Source organism: Rhinatrema bivittatum, chromosome 4, assembly GCF_901001135.1.
Source record: "Rhinatrema bivittatum chromosome 4, aRhiBiv1.1, whole genome shotgun sequence".
Classification (NCBI taxonomy): Eukaryota; Metazoa; Chordata; class Amphibia; order Gymnophiona; family Rhinatrematidae; genus Rhinatrema; species Rhinatrema bivittatum.
The window spans coordinates 334022575-334044041 of NC_042618.1; the positions used below are offsets into that span (position 1 = coordinate 334022575).

Genomic DNA, 21467 nt, shown 5'->3' on the forward strand with positions numbered 1-21467 from the left:
AACCCGGACCGCATCATGAAGAGTAGACGATTGAGTGAACAGGCTACGTAAAAACTGCTTGACCAAATGTATTGTCACTCAGATTGTCCAGACAGAAATGGGAAGCAAAAAGGTGTGTATTGACAACCATGTTTCAGCTCTGCAGATGTCTTCAAGAGGTACGGCTCCACTGATGAGCCACTGATGGAGCCATAACTAACTTGTTGAGCCTCAATGGTGTCTAATTTATAGTCTTGCTACCATATAACAGTGTGTGGTGCAGTCTGCTAACCAGCTGGACAATGTACATTTGGCCACTGATATGCCCAGTTTGTTAGGATTGTAAGAGATGAACAGTTATAAAGCCTGATGATGTGGCTGACTCCTCCCTTTGTAGTAAGCCAAGGCTTTTTTCCAATTTAAGGTATGAAGGATTTTCTCACCTTCATGTGCGTGTGGCATGAACATGTATAACACAATGGCTTGATTAATACAGAATGCCGATACCACTGACAGAAATTTCAGGTGCGTGCGGAGTATCACCCTATTGTGGACGAATTGTATATATGGCAGATAATGAATTAAATCCTGAAGCTCACTGACTTCTACAAGAAATATTACTTTTCATGTTAGAAAAGTGAGAGAAGTCAACTGCATTGGTTCAAATGGTGACTTCATCAGTTGTGCCAGAACCACGTTTAGGTCCCAAGGAACAGGTGGTTTCACAACGGGAGGTTTAGTATGCCATAATCCTTTATTTGAATACCAATAGATGAGTGAACATTGGCTTACCCTCAGTTTGAACATGGTAAGCTGCTATAGCACCGAGATGTACTCTTACTGATTATGTGCTAAGCAGAAAGAGAAAATAACTCAGTAACTCTTTGGGTTCACATGCAAATGGATCTAAAGCATTATGTTGATACCCTGTGGAGAACCTTTTTCCATTTAAACCCATAAGCTCTTCTAGTTTATGGGTTTCTGGCAGACACCATGGTCCTCAATCTCCTTGGGTAAGGACAATTCACTGATCAGCGAACATAAGAACATAAGAAAATGCCATACTGGGTCAGACCAAGGGTCCATCAAGCCCAGCATCCTGTTTCCAACAGTGGTCAATCCAGGCCATAAGAACCTGGCAAGTACCCAAAAACTAAGTCTATTTCATGTTACCATTGCTAATGGCAGTGGCTATTCTCTAAGTGAATTTAATCGCAGGTAATGGACTTCTCCTCCAAGAACTTATTCAATCCTTTTTTTTTTTAAACACAACTATACTAACTGCACTAACCACATCCTCTGGCAACAAATTCCAGAGTTTAAATTGTGCGTTGAGTAAAAAAGAACTTTCTCCGATTAGCTTTAAATGTGCCCCATGCTAACTTCATGGATTGCCCCCTAGCGAGTTGCACCATTCTATCAGTGGAATAGCATATATATCATATCTGCATTACAATCTAGCAGAAAAGCATCCTGTTTGGACCAGAGGTCCCTGGGAAGAATGGAAGAAAATGTTTCCAGTTTTCTGTTTTGCTTTGACGCAAATAGGTTGATTGCTGGAAGTCTCATAGAATGAATAGTCTGTCAGCTGTTGACTGCTACAGAGATCATTTGTGTGGTCAAAAAATTCTACTGAGGCAATCTACTAAAAAGTGTTGGAGATCCTGGGAAGGTAGATCACTTGCAGGACAGGTTCATGTCTGAATGCCTATTCCCATATTTTTATCTCTTCTTAGCAAAGAGTCCATGAACCTGTGCCCCCTTGCTTGTTCGCACAGAACATGGCTACATGTCGGTTTGAATGAGATACTCTCCACCTCAAGGAAAATGAATGAAAATTGTTAGATCAGGTGTACTCTGATTTCTAGAAAGTTGATATGAAATTGTCTGTGAATGTGGGCCTCTAACCTTTATGGAGGTGTTTGTTGTTAATTGATGAGGAAGTAAATGGAGTGGTGCTTCTTCCTGAAGAATGAAGGGGTGTAGTCACCAACTTAGCTCCTGCTTCATGTCTTTTGAAATTTACACTTTGGTTGTCAGGGGTTCAATTAGCTAGTCCCATTGGAAATGAAGGCCCCCCTGCAGGTTAGTGAAACTACAAGAATTGCCACCATGTGGCCCAGAACTAGCACCTCCCTGGCTGGTGACTGTCTGTATACAACGAATCAGTGTGTTTGCCCAATCTGTTGGAAGGAAAGCTCTATCCAAGCTCCTATCAATTTGATTTTCTGGGAGGGAAGTAAGGTTCCTGGTGAATTTAGAGAAATCTACTCTAACAACTATAGTATTTATATTGAATTTTACAGGGAGGTTAGTATACCTTCCTGAGAGTTTGCTGTTATAAGCCAGATATCCAAGTAAAGGAAGACTCGAACGCCCTGTCACTACAGATGCGTTGCTACTAAAGCCAAGCAGCTGGTGAAGACAGTCGGTGCTGCTGACAGTCCAAAGGAGAGCACTTGGTACTGATAGCGGAAGGAGTCTACCATAAAAAGCAGGTAATGCAGAAACATCCTTTAGATCCAGAGCACACATTTACGCCCCCTTCTGGATGAAGAGAATAATTGCATGGAGGGAATTCATTTTAAATTTCTCCCAAAGCATATGCTTATTCAAGCTTCTTAAATCCAGGATGGGTCTCCGTCCCCCAGATTTATTGGGGACAAGTGTAGAACTCCTGGTTATGGTGATGCAGAAGAACCGGTTCTATTGCCCACTGTTTGAAGAGCAACTCCATACTCAGAGTTGTGTTGAGAGACTGATCTGGATCGAAAGCTAAGTGATGGGGAGGTACGGGAAGCCAGAATAAAACTCAAGTGGTATCCAGACTCTACAATCTTGAGAACCCATTGATTTTTCGTGACTTTGCATCACTCCTCCATGTAGCACTGGACACCCAGGCTTGGGCTGGACTTGGTGTGTTGCATTTGGCTGATGGCATTAATGCTGTCAAGTACGAGCCAGAAGTTGTTACTGTTGCAGAAATAGAAATGGCATACAGTATCAGTGGAATTGCCAGAAGGGGTGTGTCTGGAAATACAGTCTTTTAGAAGTAAAGTAGGCATGCCTTGCAGAAGATTCTGTTCCAGTCCTTTGTAAAGAGACTGGGCTGCAACATGCTGTTCCTTTTACTTGAGCTGTTTCTCTGAACTTTTTCCCAAAATTGTGATCACCCAAGCAAGAAATGTCTGCGCACTTGCCATGGAAATCATCACTTAGGTGTTCAATACCATGGCGTGTTCCAAAGAAGGCTGATGAGGAGCCTGTCGAAGTATCAAACGCCTCATAGATGGGTCGAATAAGATAGTGTATAAACTTTCATCCAAGAGGGGCCAAGGGTATACAATTCTGTCTTCACCAGCAGGAAGAAAAGGTTTCAGTTCTTGGACATAATTATTGTGCCATGTAGAACTGGTGAGAAGAAATCCATGCATTAGGCATGGAGCTTTGGAACGGCTTTTTACCCAAGTTCTCCAGTAGTAGGGATCCTTCCCTGGCAAAGAATTCAAGAGTATAATTTTCTTTACTCTAATGAGTCAATTCTACCACAATTGATTGAGTAATTGCACTATTCTAAACCCCAGATTGTTGCAAGGAAACTAGAGTAGATGTGACTCGGTTATTTTCACTTTCGAAGAATAGAAGGACTAGGGGGCATTCCATGAAGTTAGCAAGTAGCACATTTAAGACTAATCAGAGAAAATTCTTTCACTCAAAGCACAATAAAGCTCTGGAATTTGTTGCCAGAGGATGTGGTTAGTGCAGTTAGTGTAGCTGGGTTCAAAAAAGATTTGGATAAGTTCTTGGAGGAGAAGTCCATTAATGGCTATTAATCAATTTTACTTAGGGAATAGCCACTACTATTAATTGCAACAGTAGCATGGGATCTTCTTAGTGTTTGGGTAATTGCCTGGTTCTTGTGGCCTGGTTTTGGCCTCTGTTAGAAACAAGATGCTGGGCTTGATGGACCTTTGGTCTGACCCAGCTTGGCAATTTATGTTCTTATGTAGAAAACATGGGAAACAAGATTTCCCCACATTCTCATTTGCAATTCTTGCAGGATATTGTGGATTGGAATGGCTGCAGGCTCTGTGTTTCCATTAATTGGAGGCGGCCAACAACATTTGCACAAGGATCTTTGTCCATAATGCACATTAACTCCAAGTGCTATTCCCAACTCGTCCAAAAATCTGGAATAGGAAAGGTCCTCCGGTGGAAACAAGTGTTCTGGAGGCTCCAGGAGGGGCAGGGGCAGAAGGAAGCTCTAATCTCTCTTCAGAGACTATAGGTGAGGGGAACACTAACCCAGGACTCCAATGATGAAGGTGGTGATTAAGGAAGGGTCATTAGTAGCCTAAGAGTATACTTCTGGTGCACCTTTTCTGATTGGCTGGACTCCGCTGCACGTGAATGCCACTGACAAAAATCACTTCGGAAGTTCTGATCGAGTATCCATATGAACAGGGGATTAGGGGATGACTTCTAAAGGGAGTAAATCATATCCTGGAAAGGAGAGATTGAAAGATACCATTCTTATTCTTTAACACTAAAAACAAAATTTCTTCACCAACTCCACTACTTGATCGAATGGCTGATGAACACTCTCTTAGCATAGGTGATGGAGCATCCTCTTCTGATACTAGAATGAATCCTGCACCTCTTCCAGGCTCTACAAAATCTGAATCAGAGACCAAATTAACAGAGGTACCAGAGAGCAAATGGGATCTGGTGTCTTCTTCAAACATAGCCTTGTTCCATTAATTTTGCCAGTGTAAGGGCTCTGGTAATTAGCAGGGGTAGGGGTATCATATTGCCTGCTGCACCAGTTAAAATTCTCAGCTGGCCAGCATACAGCTGCAATGGAAGCACTGCAGTATGTGTTGATAGAGCAGCCTTCTCCAATGGCAAAAAGTGTTGAGGATCAATGAATTTCACTTTCTGGGGCTCAATGCATCAAGTGCATCAATGGTGCTGAAACTCCATGCATCGTGTTGATACATCAATGAGACTACTTTTTCGATGCTGGCTGATCCACGGAGTGGCACCTATTTTACTTTAACACATTAAATTTATGTTTACTAAACCCAGAGGATTCAGCCTGTTCTGCCAAAGGAGGAAACATTTTTGAGGAGCACTTGCTCAACTTCATTCCTTGAGAGGCAGATAAGATCACACGTCAGGAAAACCACAGAATGAGGCTTCTCAGAGATGTATACACTTCCTCTATTTTACAGGCCCCTGACTTTTAGAAACATGGGGGTATTGTCACAATTCTAATAGTTGGCCTGATCATGGCTCAAGTCCCAGTCCTCAAAGTCACTCACAGTGGCTTTTTTCTTGCAGAAAAAAATCTAACACTGAAAAGTACTGTTTGGAAGCTGCTCAAGCAGCGAGACAACTTTGAAAAAAAAAAGTTATCAAAGAATGTTTTTATAAAAATCAGAGAGAAAAAAGGTGTATGTCCATGCTGGTGCTCAAATGAAAAACTGAGGGGGCTCAATAGATCAAAAATTCTACTAGCTTAAGACAGAGGACCTGTTTGGTGTTGCCAGATGACATCACCCCACGTCATGACTAATTCAGCCCTGCTTGTCAGAGATGTACTTTACATGAATAAAAAATATCCCTCCCAAAAAAAAAAAAATCAGAAGATATTGCTATTTCAGTAGATAATTTTCAAGCAGGCAAAAGTCTGCAGGTATTTTTTACCCACAAATGTTATCTCAAATTTTCATTGAAAATTCAGGGGTGTGTATGAAACCAGTACTAACAAATACTTTTGATTTTTTTTTTTTTGTATATGCACATAAATCATATCCTCAGACCAACTGCACTCTACCTCCTCCCCCCCCCCCCATGCCTGTCTAATGTGTGTAAAAGTACACACATTTAATTGCTTTTTGTGTCCTTTCATGTGCACACCCTTCCTGCCTAGTAATTTTTTAGTCTATTTATGCACAAATTCTTTTGAAAATTGCCTCTTTAAAGTATATACTGGGTCATATTAATATCTGCAGAACTTCAAACCAGAGAATCAATTCACGATTTCTCAAAAACTGTTTTTTCACCCAGCAGTTTCTTCTGCTCCTTTGGGCTAGGGTTTGGTACCATGATCTTTCATTATCAAATCCCTGGACAGTTTTCCCCTATTTCATACCCCCTCCCAACTCAGTCTTATTACAGCAGCAAGAGTCTACAGCTGGGGACTATACATCAAGGCTCCTCTTTGAACCCTGCAATCATGGGCTGTAAGTCTGGCCAGCGAGTGTCATCACTGCGCAATGTCTATGATACCCTTTTTCTCAGGGCTGTGAATGCTGTCTTTGCAGCATCCCTAGCCCCAGTTGATCCAGGAAACAGAAAACTGGAATGGGAACACAGATCCCTCTGCATGGCAGTACACAGCACTGCCACTGAGCCAGCCCTTATGTCAAAGTTTTTGATATCGATGTCTCTTATTCTAAATGCTACCATTCTTGGCTACTGCTGTTAAAAACCAACAGTGCTGCTGTTTACCAGCATAGCTATACCTATCAAAAAAGTATTTACATTTTTGAAAAGCCCTTCTACCTCTTTCAGAAAATAAAGAATTATAGAAAAGCAAAGCTGAAAATGTACTGGATACACAATAGGAATAAAATACCTACCTTACTTAAAAGTTGTACATTGAACTTTCCCAACCCCACCATGCATAAATTACTTAATAGAACAAAATTAACTTATTTCATTTGACTGTTTTACTGTACTGTATACAGATATGTTTAGGTGTTCATTGCTGTTTGATTATATTGTGTGTTTTCTGTTACCTCCTAAGATTTGTGGATCAGCAGAATATAAATTTTATAAAGAAAGAAAGAAAAGAAAACTGTGCTCATTTAAGAGAGATCATTCAAGTTGTTACAAAACATATTCAAAACATTTTAAGATACATAAGACTGCTCACATAACACTGAAAGGTACTGACATAAAACCTGTCTCACAGAAAACACTAGTTATGTTTATTTCTGCTTCAGAATAGTAGAAAGAATACATTATATAAATGGTTATGAGAGACTCAAGATGTATTTTAAAATCACTTAAAGATGGTTTGTCACAATGGATTTCAATATGTATTCATTATAAATACATATTTAGCAATTATTTACACTTGAACTCAATATAAAATATATAATATAAATATTAACAAGATTGTTCATGCTAATACTAGAGAGAAAAAACATCCTTACACAGATTTCCAACAATCAGGCAAATTAAATTAGCTGATGCTCAACAAAAACAAATCCATAAGTGGCTATTTTAATGGTTAACTCAAGTTGGAAAGTAAGAGCTTACGTAAATAATTCAATGGATATGTACCCAATTAATAAAAATAGTCAGTCAGATTTTTTATTTTCTTGAAAATGAGCAAACTGCCCATATGGATGAATGGTTTGGACTTTTTATTCATGCAAAATCCCTTTCCACGCTCAAAGGCAGCTACACTACAAACTGAAGTCTACCGGCTTAGATTAGCAGTAAATGAAGAGACAGAGATGCCTCCTGGGTCAAAAGAAAATCACATACTACACGGCACTTTACCTATATAAGGTGCATATTATAATTTGTCACTGAAAATAATAAGCAATGCTGGTGTATTAATTTCCCTTTAATTGAAAGCTTTTGACCCCAAAATTGCATCAGAGTGGGGAGCAATTGGGTATGTGCTTGGGATGGAGAAGAGAAAGCAGGAGAATGGAGCCTGAAATACATCTGATAGGGAATGGGGGAAAGAGACCAGGAGAGTCTAAAGCACACCCAAATGGGAGTGGGGGAACAGAACAGGTCAGACGGAAGGCAACTACAGGAGGCTGTGGGGAAAGCATAATACAAAAGCTACCTATTTAACTTACCCCGTTGGGACCCCAGGTCGGACTTTGCCGTGAGGCAGGCGGGCGCGCTCCTCCTCCAATGGACAGCTCCAACTCCCCCATCTAAATCCGGGAAAACAAGAGCAGTGTTAAGAGGCGCCTGAAGGAGACTGAAACCTTCACCGGCTGACTGAGCAGAGCTGGATGAGGGGTGGGGGGATGGGATGGGAGAAGGGGGCGAGAAACTACGGCACTTCCCGGAGCCGGCGCGTCTAAAGACTACAGCGCTCGGGAAAGAAAGACACCCACCTTCCGTCATAGAGACATCCTGGCTGGCTCCTTACCGGCAGCCGGCTTTCCGCGGTGGGGGCGGACTCAAGGAAGTGGCCGCCCCCGTAGGCGCTGCTCTCACAGCGCCTGACGGAGGACAAATGACCGCTAAAGGGGGAAAGGGAGGAGCCGCTAGCCAAGAGGCTAGAACGTGCTTGGCGAACGGTGACGTAAGACGCATGACGCTCGACGCCTTGCGTCACAGTTTAAATGACTTCTTCTTCCGCCTTCTCGACCCGCCCATTCTCTGTGACTGTTTTCCGCCTCCTGCTTAGTTTCTTGGCAACGGTCTGACTGGTCCCAGCCTAGGATGCTGCTCGTGCAGACGAGGCCAAGATCTATATAGACATAAGGAAGGACTACGTGAAGAGTGTATAATAATTATTTTTTATAGGTCAGATATTTATTTTTAAATATTTGTATTTAGATTTCTATACCTTACGCCTTTTCATTAGTAATTCAGGGACAGTTCGTACATATAAATACTGTACATCTCGAACCATTTAAAACTCTAGACTAGACTGATAACACATTCATATTTAAACAAAGATTAACAAAATGTAAAGGAGAGCATGTATGCTTATCTTTAAACAAAAATCCTCCTTGGCCGACAACAACACTTAGCCTGATATGCCATGACGCTTAAATATGTTTCAATGAAATTCTTATCCTGGCCAAGAGACTGCTTTGAAAACAGATCAATCCCTGTCAGTTAAACCGAATGCTTGTTTAAAAAAAAAATGTCTTTAATTGTTTCTAGAATGTCTGTGTGCAAATTTCTGCTCTCATAACATCAAGAAACAAATTACAAAGGATGGGGCTGGTGACTGCAAACCTTTTGGCCCACCTTTCGGATAATGCACCAAGGGCCCAGTGCAATAATTGTACACAGAAAATAGGCAGACAGTGTTGAGTGCCCATTTTCTTAATGCACATCCAGCCACTTCTCCTGGGTGCGCTATTCAACATTTAAATAATGGGTCACACTAAAAAGACACAAGGGACAAATGTGCATCCCTAGCACCTCCTTGGCATCGGCCCCCAGGAGAGGTGGCTGTCAAATGGGTTGTCAAATAGGTTGGGAAAATGGATGCTCAATCTACGAGTGTCTGTTTTCTCCAGCGACCGGCATAGATGCACAAGATACAGAGCCTGGACTGTATATCTTGTGTGTGTATTGGGTGTCCAAAATTTTGTTTTCCAAAAACTTTTTTTTTACCTAAATACTGCTTTATTTGGTTCCTCCTATTTAGTATCGTGACGATACTATTAGAAGAATCACAGAAAGCAGGATTTTTCTTTTTTTTCAATGTGCCCTTGAGCGTGGCATACCTTTACACCAGCCCCTGGTTAGCATAGAATTTGCCACATTGCCATGGCGCATTGGCCACATGGAACATTTTTTGGATGGCAGGGATTAACTAATAGCCTCATCTACATGACTTTACAGGTGATGAGTGCTATTAGCTATGCAGTGATTTGAATGCGCTAATCCCCATCCTGGATCGGGGTTATGGACAAGTCTAATCGCGTGTTAAGCCGTGCACAGCAGCTAGCGCACGGTATTGGATCAGCCCCAAGGTGTACAGATTTTAATCTAAGGATTACCAAGTACACATAGGTTTATAGACCAAGTACACATAGGTTTATAGACTTTCAAAATCATATTGTGAGTGGGGGAAATCACTGCTCTGAGCCTTATAGATATAAAATTGCAATTGCACATTGCCATGGCGCATTGGCCACACGGAACATTTTTTGGATGGCAGGGATTAACTAATAGCCTCATCTACATGACTTTACAGGTGATGGGTGCTATTAGCTATGCAGTGATTTGAATGCGCTAATCCCCATCCTGGATCGGGGTTATGGACAAGTCTAATCGCATGTTAAGCCGTGCACAGCAGCTAGCGCACGGTATTGGATCAGCCCCAAGGTGTACAGATTTTGATCTAAGGATCACCAAGTACACATAGGTTTATAAACTTTCAAAATCATATTGTGAGTGGGGGAAATCACTGCTCTGAGCCTTATAGATATAAAATTGCAATGCTTATCTTATTCGCCAATTGACAGGTAGCCAATGTAAAGCGCTCAGGACTGGCGAAATATGATCTCTGTGCTCGGCATCCATTAAGACCCTAGCAGCCACATACAGAACTGCTTGTAATGCTTTCAAAGTTGTCATTAGCAACCCAAGATAAAGCGATTTACAATAAATAAGGCCTATAAGTATAAAAGCCTGCAGTTCTACTATAACTACTTAACATTTCTATAGTGCTCCATTCTAAAATCAGCCAGGCACAACACCAGTGTGACTTTGTGCAACATTTACAACTTTAAAAATCATTCTTAAGAACATAAAAAATTGTCATACTGGGTCAGACCAAGGGTTCATCAAGCCCAGCATCCTGTTTCCAACAGTGGCCAATCCAGGCTACAAGTACCCAAACATTAAGTAGATCCCATGCTACAGCTGCCAGCAATAGCAGTGGCTATTCCCTAAGTCAACTTGATTAATAGCAGTTAATGGACTTCTACTCCAAGAACGTATCCAAAACTTTTTTAAACCCAGCTATACTAACTGCACTAACCACATCCTCTGGCAACAAATTCCAGAGCTTAATTGTGCATTGATTGAAAAAGAATATTCTCCAATTAGTTTTAAATGTGCTACTTCCTAACATCATGGAGTGCCCCCTAGTCCTTCTATTATCCAAAAGAGTAAATAACCGATTCAGATCTACCCTTTCTAGACCTCATGATTTTAAAGACCTCTATCATATCCCCCCTCAGCCGTCTCTTCTCCAAGCTGAACAGCCGTAACCTCTTTAGCCTTTCCTCATAGGGGAGCTGTTCCATCCCTTTTATCATTTTGATCGCCCTTCTCTGTACCTTCTCCAGTGCGACTATATCTTTTTTGAGATGTGGTGATCAGAACTGTACACAGTACTCAAGGTGTGGTCTCACCATGGTGCGATACAGATGCATTATGACATTTTCTGTTTTATTCACCATTCCCTTCCTAATAATTCCTAACATTCTGTTTGCTTTTTTGACTGCTGCAGCACACTGAGCCGACGATTTCAATGTATTATCCACTGTGATGCCTAGATCTTTTTCCTGGCTGGTAACTCCTAATATGGAACCTAACGCAACACTTTACACTTTACACTTGTCCACATTAAATTTCATCTGCCATTTGGATGCCCAATCTTCCAGTCTCGCAAGGTCCTCCTGCAATTTATCACAATCCGCTTGTGATTTAACTATTCTGAATAATTTTCTATCATCTGCAAATTTGATTACCTCACTCATATTCCTTTCCACATCATTTATAAATATATTGAAAAACACCAGTCCCTGAGACACTCCACTGTTTACCCTTTTCCACTGAGAAAATTGACCATTTAATACTTCTCTCTGTTTCCTGTCTTTTAACCAGTTTGTAATCCTATCCCATGAATTTTTAGTTTTCTTAGAAGCTCTCACGAGGGACTTTGTCAGACGCCTTCTGAAAATCCAAATACACTACATTTACTGGTTCACCTTTATCCATATGTTTATTAACCCATTCAAAAAAATGAAGCAGATTTGTGAGGTAAGACTTGCCTTGGGTAAATCCATGCTGACTGTGTTCCATTAAACCATGTCTTTCTATATGCTCTGTGATTTGGATCTTAATAATAGTTTCCACTATTTTTTCTGGCACAGAAGTCAGGATCACTGTTCTATAGTTTCCAAGATCGCCCCTGTAATTCTTTTTAAATATTGGGGTTACATTGGCCACCCTCCAGGCTTCAGGTACAATGGATGATTTTAATGATAGGTTACAAATTTTAACTAATAGATCTAAAATTTCATTTTTTAGTTCCTTCAGAACCCTGGGGTGTATACCATCCGGTCCAAGTGATTTGCTACTCTTTAATTTGTCAATCTGGCCTACTACAGCTTCCAGGTTCACAGTGATTTGATTCAGTTCATCTGACTCATCACCCTTGAAAACCATCTCTGGAACCGGTATCTCCCCTAGCCTAGGTCTGCCAGCTGTCAGGGAGGACCTTCAGGGCCTTCCCTGTAGGTTGAGTCAACCTCATCACATCATAAATATTTCATTTCTCAATTGGGGCCAAAGTCTCATATACACTTTTCCACTGATACTACTCATTGCCAAGACAATACAGAAAGTTCTTCAAGATTGAGCTTGTCTTGTCCTCATAGTGCCATTGTGGCCCAGACAAATTTTGTATGTATTTCTTGGCAAGCTTTCCATGGGAGGACTGGATCCTGGCATGGATGCTGAATGCTTAGTGATTGCTAATCTTCACTACCATCAACAATTGAAGATATATTAATTTCCTCTAGGAAGCCTTCAACCATGAAAGACTATACCTTCAAATAGAAAAGATTTTCCATCTGGTGCCAACAACATGATTCTGATCCCTTCTAATGTGAACCCCCACAACTTTTGCAATACTTTGTTTACCTATCTAATTTTTGGCCTTTCCACTACCTCAGAAAGAGTATATCTGAGTGCCATTGTTGCTTACCACACTTTGATGGACCACAAATCAACCTCCATGCGTCTGCTTGTATCTCGTTTTATGAAAGGATTCTGGAACGTCAAACTCCTGATACAGAAACCATCTGTTCTATGGGATCTCAGTGTCATTCTCTCCCAATAATGAAGCCTCCTTAAGAGCCATTGGAGTCAACTCCTTTAAAGTTCCTAACTTGGAAAGGACTTTTCCTCGATGCTATCACCTCGGTGAAAAGAGTTAGTGACTCATCCACTGTTCTCCACACCTGCAGTTCTATCACAACAGAGTGGTTCTTCATACTCAGCCAAAGTTTCTACCAAAAGTAGTCTCAGCCTTCTATATTAATCAATCTGTGGAAGGCCACATGCACATCAGAGAGAAAAAAGTTCTCCATTCTCTGGATTGTAAACAGGCATACTCAACCTCATCATCAATATAATTCCCTTTTTGTCTTATACGACCCTAACCACCTTGAAGTAGCAGCTGCCAAGCACAATACATAAGATTTGCCATACTGGGTCAGACCAAAGGTCCATCAAGCCAAGTATCCTATTTCTAACAGTGGCTAATCCAGGTCACAAGTACCTGGCAGGATCCCAGATGATCGATAGATTCCATGCTGATTATCCCAGGGATAAGCAGTGGATTTCCCCAAGTCCATCTTAATAATGGTTTTTGGACTTTTCTTCCAGGAACTTGTGTAAACCGTTTTTAAACGGATACACTAAGGGCTGGATACACTAAGGGCCGGTTTTCAAAAGGTTACGCACGTAACCTGTCATATGCGCATTGAGCCTATTTTCAAAAGCCCCGGCAGCCCCGGGATGTGTGTAAGTCCCGGGGCTTGCAAAAAGGGGCGAGGAGGAGGTGGGGTCAGAGGCTCCCGGCACAGCGGCCATTTTCTTTGAGATGTGGTGACCAGAATTGCACACAGTATTCAAGGTGCAGTCTCACCATGGAGCTATAACAGAGGCTTTATGACATCTATCGTTTATTTGCCATTTCATGTGTTGAATGTCGGTATATAAAAACAAATAAATAAATAAATATAATTTCCTTCCTAAAAATTCCTAACATTCTGCTTGCTTTTTTTGACACCACAGCACACTGAGCCGATGATTTCAATGTCTCTCATGAGGTACAATATTTTTGTCAAATTGTTAGGCGTCCTGGCCGCGGAAGACTGCGGCCAGCTCCTCCTACCTTTCCCTCCAGCACCGGGAGTTCCAACGGGTCCCACGCGGCCGCGGGGAGGCTCCCTTGATGCTCGCACCAAGCCCCGTCTATCTTCATGGCTGCCACCGTCGGGCCTGTGCCACCCCCCGCGGCAGGGGGGACAACCTCAGACAGCCTCTTTGTGGCACAGGGCCGCAGGTCGACGCCTCCTGCAAACCTCTCTGGGCCAGGCCCTCCCTAGGTGCGCGGCCACGCCTCCTGCAATCTTTTAAAGAGCCAGCCACACAAAGTGTAGTCCAGCTTCCCGGATGACGTTTGAAACCTTGGACTACTTCAGGGAGCTTCCTCTTCCTGTTCCTTGACTTGGCAATGAGTCTGCTTCGCTTTGGTGGAGTCTTCTGAGCTGCATTGAGTCCTGTTCCTGCCTTCCAAGTCCTGTTCCTGCCTTCTGAGCCCTGTCCCTGCTCCAGCTCGCATCGTTTGGTTCCTGCGGACAGATCTTCTGGCTTCTGACCTCGGACTGGCTTTCGGCGATTCTCTGGCTTCTGACTCTGGACGGCTTTCGGCGATCCTCTGGCTTCTGATCTTGGACTGACCTTTGGACGACACTTCCGGCTGCTACCCAACCATCTTCACAGGGGCCCACCTAAGATCAGTCGGTCGCCACATCCAAGGGCTCAACCCGCAGAGAACGGGGTTGGTATTGGTGAAGCTCCAGCTGGCCCCTGCAACAGCCCAGCCTCGCCTCCCGACGGTAGGGACTTGCGAGGGTTCGCCCTCTCAGGTTGCGCAAACTCCACCTCGAGCAAGGGGTCCACATTCTCGTCCGTCTCCGCAACACAAATGCTTTCTGAAAATCCAGATACACTATATCAACTGGCTCACTTTTATCCACATGTTTTATTCACACCTTCAAAAAAATGTATCAAATTGGTGAGGCAAGACTTCCCTTGGCTAAATACATGTTGAGTTTATCCTATTAAATAAACTATGTCTATCTATATATTCAATAATTTTGTCTTTAGAATAGTTTCAATCATTTTTCCCAGTACTGACGTCAGGCACACCAGTCTGTAGTTTCCCGGATCACCCCTGAAACCCTCCAGTCTTCAGGTACCATAGATGATTTTAATGATAGTTTACAGATTGCTAACAATATGTTTGCAATTTAATTTTTCAGGTCATTCAGTACTTTGGGATGTATACCATCTGATTTGCTATTCTTTAGTTTGGCAATTGCCAAGGTGCATCTTCCAAGTTCACTAAGGTTTCTTTAATTTCCTATGAATCATTACTTTAAGATATCACTTCTGGCATGGGTATCTGATTCAGTAAAGGCCGAAGCAAAGAATTCATTTAATCTTTCCACTGTGGTCTTGCCCTCCCTTAGCATCCCTTTTACCCCTCAATCATCTAATGATCCATTTGACTCCTTCACAGGCTTTTTGCTTTGAATTTACCTGAGAAAGTTTTTATTATTAGTTTTTTCTTTACAGCAAACTTCTTTCAAGATTCTGTCTTTGCCTTCCTTATCATTGCTTTGCATCTAACTTACCAGTACTTATTCTGTTTCCTGTTTTCTTCATTCAGATCCCTTCTCCATTTTTTGAAAGATGTTCTTTTAGCTAGAATAGCCTCTCTCACCTTATCTTTTAACCATGCTGGCAGGCCTTCCATGCCACCTTTTTTAATGTGTTGAATACATCTAGTCCATGTCTGATGTAAACTCTTGACCTTTGCAGTTGCTCCTTTCATTTTTTTTCCAAACAATTTATCTCATTTTATCATAATCTCCATTTTGAAACAAACTTTATCCAAGTGGATATCCAAATGTATCCATCACAGCTATATCCTAGCGGGACTTCAACTTACAGACTCAGACAAGGCTCATCAAGTACGAGCTATGGTATCCTCTGTTACTCATCTCCAACAAGTACCCATCAACGATATTTGCAAAGCTGCAACATGGTCATCAGTCAGCACATTCACATCCCATTACTGTCTTGATACTATCTCAAAGACTAACAGTAGTTTTGGACAAGCAGTTTTGTGAAATCTGCTCGCTCTATAGTCCACTTTCCATGGTGGAGTCCAGTTTGCTTACTAAGAAATGATCTGCTGCAGGCCTTAGCTTGGGTCTTTCCCATATATAATGGCTATTCAGCCTGCTTATCGACAGATAAAGGATATTTGCTTACCATAAACAGTGTTTTTCTGTAGGTAGCAGGATGAATTAGCCATGGAATATTCCACCCACCCTCCCTGGATAGTCAACTGCACAGCTAAATTTAGCTCTGTAACTGCCTAGAAGGCTCCGAGGCAACTCCTGCATATGTTCAGAGGACCTAAAACACTATAGCTTGAAGAGACAAGCCAATTTGGTGCTGACACATGATGTCACCTGTATATAAATGGCTAATCCATCCTGCGATCTATGAGAAACACTATTTACAGTAAACAAATATACTTTTTGATCGCTACAGCACACTGAGCCAAAGGTGTCAAGGTACTGTCTACAAGGTCTCAGAGGACCTTTTCCAGGTGGTGACTCCTAACACAGAACTTAGCTTTGTGTACCTGTAGTTGAGATTATTTTTCGCTATGTGCATTTGCATGTCCACATTAAATTGCATCTGCCATTTAGATGCCCAGTCTCCTAGTCTCACAAGGTCGTTCTGGAGTTCCTCACAATCTGGTGCTGTTAGGTGTCATCTACAAATTATGTCACCTCATTCACTATTCCCTTGTTTCCAGATCATTTATGAATATGCTAAATAACACAGGTCCCAGTAGAGACTCCTGGGGCACACCACTAAAAAGCTTTCTCCATTTGGAAATCTGACAGGTTTCCTGTCTTTTATTCCAGTTCTAATCTGCAAACGGACATTGCCCCGCTGTCCCATGAACCTTCCCAATATCCTGAGGAGTCTCTCATAGGAACTTTGTTAAATGTCTTCTGAAAATCCAAATACATTATATCAATCGGTTCATCTTTATCCACATGTTTATTTACACCTTCAGAAAAATCTAATAGATTAGTAAGAGAAAGACTCCTTTTGTAAAAACCATGTCTAAGTGGTCAATTTTGTTTTAAGAATAGCTTTCTACCATTTGCTTGGTACAGATATCAGTCTCACCCATCTATAGTTTCCCAGATCACCACTGGAGTTCTTTTAAAAAAAGTGCATCACATTGGCCACTCTCCAGTCTTCAGGTACTATGGCTGTTTTAAATGACAGGTTGCAGATCACCAGAAAAAGATCTGTAATTTCATGTTTGAGTTCCTTCAGAACTCTGGAGTGAATACCATTTGGTTTCAAGTGACTTGTTATTTTTAAGTCTGTCAGTCTGATTTATTACATTCTCTGGTTAGTCATTCAGAGTCATTACCATCAAAAATGTTTCTGTTGTGGGTATGATCCGGACATTCTTCTCATTAAAGACAGAAGCAAAGAATTAATTTAATTTTTCTGCTATTTTCTTGTCCTCCTTGAGCACCCCTTTTAACCCTTGGTCTTCTAGTATCCCTACTGACTCTCTCACAGGCTTTGTGCTTCAAATGTACTTGAAAAAGTTGTATTTCCATCGATAGCAGGGCTGAATTAGCCATGCTGTATGGGAACTGCCAATCAGGGCCCGGGAGGCGGAGCTCATAGCAGAGTGTAGATCTTTTTGATCCTCTGCGGCTGCGCGTGGGTTCCCGCGCAGGAGTCAACGGTTCTCCTCAGTCTGTTTTTTTCCATGCTCGGGAGCGCACGCGGAGCTTTTTTCTCCTCAAAAAAAAAATATATATATTTGCGAAATGTCGAAGAAGCAGTCGGGATTTAAGTCGTGTCCTTGCGGTAAGATCATGCCTGTCACAGACGGACATGATCGTTGCTACCGCTGCCTGGGACGCAACCATATTCAATCTGACTGCGAACATTGTGACAGTATGTCCCCGAGAGCTCGTCGACACAGAAGTTATCGTTGGCTGGAGCTTTCGTTGGAAGAAAAGGCATCCACGACCCATTCTTCCCCAGGACCGGAATCAAAGTCATTAGTCTCAAAGAAGAGAGCGGCTTCTTGGGACCCACATTCCCCTAGGGCAGGGATAAGAAAAGAAGGCCCAAAGACAGCGGAGACCAGGGACCTGGTTCTCATATCAAAGGAGTCGATGCCGGGAAACAGCGGCCTCTCAAATTGTTTGAGCCCCGTTCCCAAACGAAGCACAAAGAAAATCCAGTGCGGGCCATGCTGCTCTCTCAGCAGTCGATACCAAAAACGTTGCCCTCGGGAGCCGAAATCCATGGACCCGAGACCTCAGTCGGAGCCGAAAGAATCGGAGCCGGTAGGGCAATCAAGGAAAACGGCGCCAAGGGCATCGGAATCAGCACCGAAGAGATCGGAATCGGCACCGAAGAAGTTACAGTCGGTACCGAAGAAGTCTCAGCCGACGCCGAAAACACAGTCGGCGCCGAAGAAGTCACAGTCGGCGCCGAAGACATCGGAATCGGCGCCGAAAAGCTCGGAGTCGGCGCAGGGAGCAACAAATACGGCTTCACGACACAAGTCTGATCCGAAGCCGAAGTCCTTGGGGTCGAGACCCGGGAAAGTTGAAAGCCAGCGGAGAGATGCTCAGTCACGACGCTACGGTCTAGCTCTCCATCAAAAACCCCGGTTCCAGCGCCAAAGAAGCCCGACTCTATGAGACCGCCGAGAACTGAACCGCATGAACTTGCACAGACATCTCATACTCCCCTCCAGATAAGGGATAGAGATCAGACCATATCAAGCAAACCAGAGTGAGACAAGCATCTGTCCCCTAAAAGGTGGCAGGAACCACAGGACAGGTCTTTACAACAGCATCACAGACCTCCCTCTTCAACATCGTCGCATCCTTCACCACGAGCGGATAGTCCCTCTTCTAGAAGGGCACGCTCGGACAGAGACTCTCGCGACAGCAGATCCTCCACTAGGAGGAAGAGATGTCATCACTATTCTGACTCATCTTCCTCTCCTAAACGGGGCCATGGTTACTCACACAAGCGTCACCACGTCTCCCGTCATGGGAAGGACAGATCTTCATATTCATCCTCCTCCCATCTCCGGAGTCGATCTGGGAGCTCTCACTCCTCTTCGCATGGGGTGATACAGATTTCGTCATCCCCGTCTCCTTCCAGATCACGGACTATACAGTCCACACTTCACCACGGAGAAGGGTGGGGTGATCGATCGGACGAAGTGAAGGATACTAGTCCTCTTAGTTCAGAATCAAGACATGATTCCGATCACTTGGTGAAACGCCCCCCAATGCCACCACATACTTCTAAAGTCTTTTGGGATCTGACAAAGTCTTTAGCGGGCTTCTTTGAAACGCTCCAATCCTTCTATACCTTACCACTGGAGTCTTCGTTCCCGGGAGATGAATTGAAGGCTTCTCCTTCAAAATCTCAACGGGAGATGACAACTACATTAACCCGCTCTCCACTGCTTTTGCCAGTCTGTTCTCTGTCTCCTCACAGAGACTCCATATCTATTCACTCCTCACCTCTATCTTCTACAGGTTACCCATCTGATCCGCCGGAGCAGCGCGCGGAACCGTATTCCCCCCCGGAGAATCTCACGTATCCCAAATTTATTGATAAAATGGGAACCATATTGAAACTGGAGGTACAGAAGTTGCCAGAACCTAGAGCGGAGACATTAGGGTTGCTGAAGATTTTCGATACCCCGGGGGAACCGTCAGCTCTTCCACCACACGCGGTACTGCACGGAGTCCTGCAAAAAGCATGGGAAACCCCCTTTGCTTTGCCAGTGGTGTCTAGGAAGACCGATTTAAAATTCAAGCTACAGAAGCCATCTACGTATGCCATTCCTCAATTACCACACAAATCCATTGTAGTGGAGTCCGCACTGCAAAGATCAAGAAAATCAAAATCGCATGCATCTGCACCCCCGGGAAAGGATAATAAATGTCTGGACGACTTTGCGAGACGCGTCTATCAAAACGCGATGCTGACTGCACGGATACATCACCATCACTTCTACATGGTGCAGTATATGTACGAATGCCTACAAGCCACCAAAGGCATGTTCACGGCAATGGGGGAAAGCATCCCTTCCCCAATCTCAGACATGGAAGAGTGCACTCGTCACATGCTGAGGGCAGTTTACAAGGGCTTCGAGAACTCCTCGAGAGCTTCAGCTATGGCTATAGCAGCCAGACGACTGGCCTGGCTTAAGGCTAGCGCCATTCGGGAAGACCTCCATGAAAAGCTGGCTAATTTACCATGCACAGGCAACAATCTCTTCGGTGACCGGTTGCATGATACTGTTAGTAAGTTGAAAGACCAAGCGCTAGCAGTCCGGTCACTAACAACCCCAGCGTCTTCTAAACGATATTTCACTACTTCTCGTAGACAATCTTTCTCCAGGAGACCCTACAGAAACTATCACACCTTTAGACCGCAACTCTATCAACCTTTCCACAGACAACCCACTAGTAATCCTCAGCAACAACAGCAGAGTAGAGGAAAACCGCGGTCACAGCGGCAACAACAATCGCAACAAACTGCAGTTCCGGCAAAGACTGCACAGCCTTTTTAACTTCACTGCCACCACTACCACCTTCTTTGCCAGAAGCCCCCCCGGGCAGGATAACCGCTTGTTTTGCTTCATGGCAAACCATCACGACCGATCAGTGGGTGCTCGATATCGTAAAGGAAGGATATCAGCTTCACTTCCTATCCAAACCCCACATTCCACATCTCTCCCTGCAAAGGATAAACCCGTCACAACCCCAACTGGCCCAGGAGTTAGCCCTCCTCCTTCATCAAGGGGCTATTCGTCCAATTCCTTGGGCGCTAAGTGGCCAGGGGTTCTACACCCCATATTTCCTCATTCCAAAGAAATCAGGGGGCAGTCGGCCCATTCTGGACCTCAGAGAGCTCAACAGGTACCTAATTCGGGAAAAGTTCAAGATGGTATCCCTGAAGTCCATCCTGCCCTTACTACAACCCAAGGATTGGATGTGTTCTATAGACCTCAAGGATGCTTATACACACATTCCAATCCACAAATCATGTTGGCAGTACCTATGTTTTCAGTACCGCAATCAACATTACCAATACAAGGTCCTGCCCTTTGGTCTCTAGGCAGCACCCAGGGTATTTACCAAATGCATGGTGGTTGGTGGTGGCCCATCTTCGTTTACAGGGTCTAACGATATTTCCTTACCTCGACGACTGCTACTAGTAGCATCGGACGCAATTCTTCTGAAATCCTTCATCTCAACACAGCAATAACTGCTTGCAACAGTTAGGGTTGATCATCAACTATCCAAAATCCAAGCTACAACCCCTCGCAGATTCTGCAATTCATAGGAAGCCCGTCTCGGACACAGTTCAGGCCAGGGCTTTCCTACTGAAAGACAGGAAGATAACAATTTGCTCGTTGCTCCAGTCCCTACAGAGGACATGTTCGACCACAGCCAGAGCCATACTGAGGGCTCTGGGCCATATGGCGGCGGCAAACTTCACAGTTCCAAACACAAAACTTCACATGCGACTCCTACAGTGGGGTCTAAAAAGACAATGGTCACAACACTCACAAT

At 43.4% G+C, this 21467-nt stretch overlaps 1 protein-coding gene across 2 annotated transcripts in view; it reads right to left on the reverse strand.

Moving 5' to 3' along the window:
* Nucleotides 1–8292, reverse strand: part of SEC14L1 (SEC14 like lipid binding 1) — a 152791-nt gene extending 144499 nt beyond the window's left edge. For both annotated transcript variants that reach the window (XM_029600393.1, XM_029600394.1), the window contains exons 1-2: nt 8136–8292; nt 7869–7949 (exon numbers count right to left, since the gene is read on the reverse strand). The gene's annotated coding sequence lies outside the window, so the exon portion shown is untranslated. The remainder of the gene's footprint in view (nt 1–7868; nt 7950–8135) is intronic.
* Between the last annotated feature and the right edge of the window lie 13175 nt (nt 8293–21467).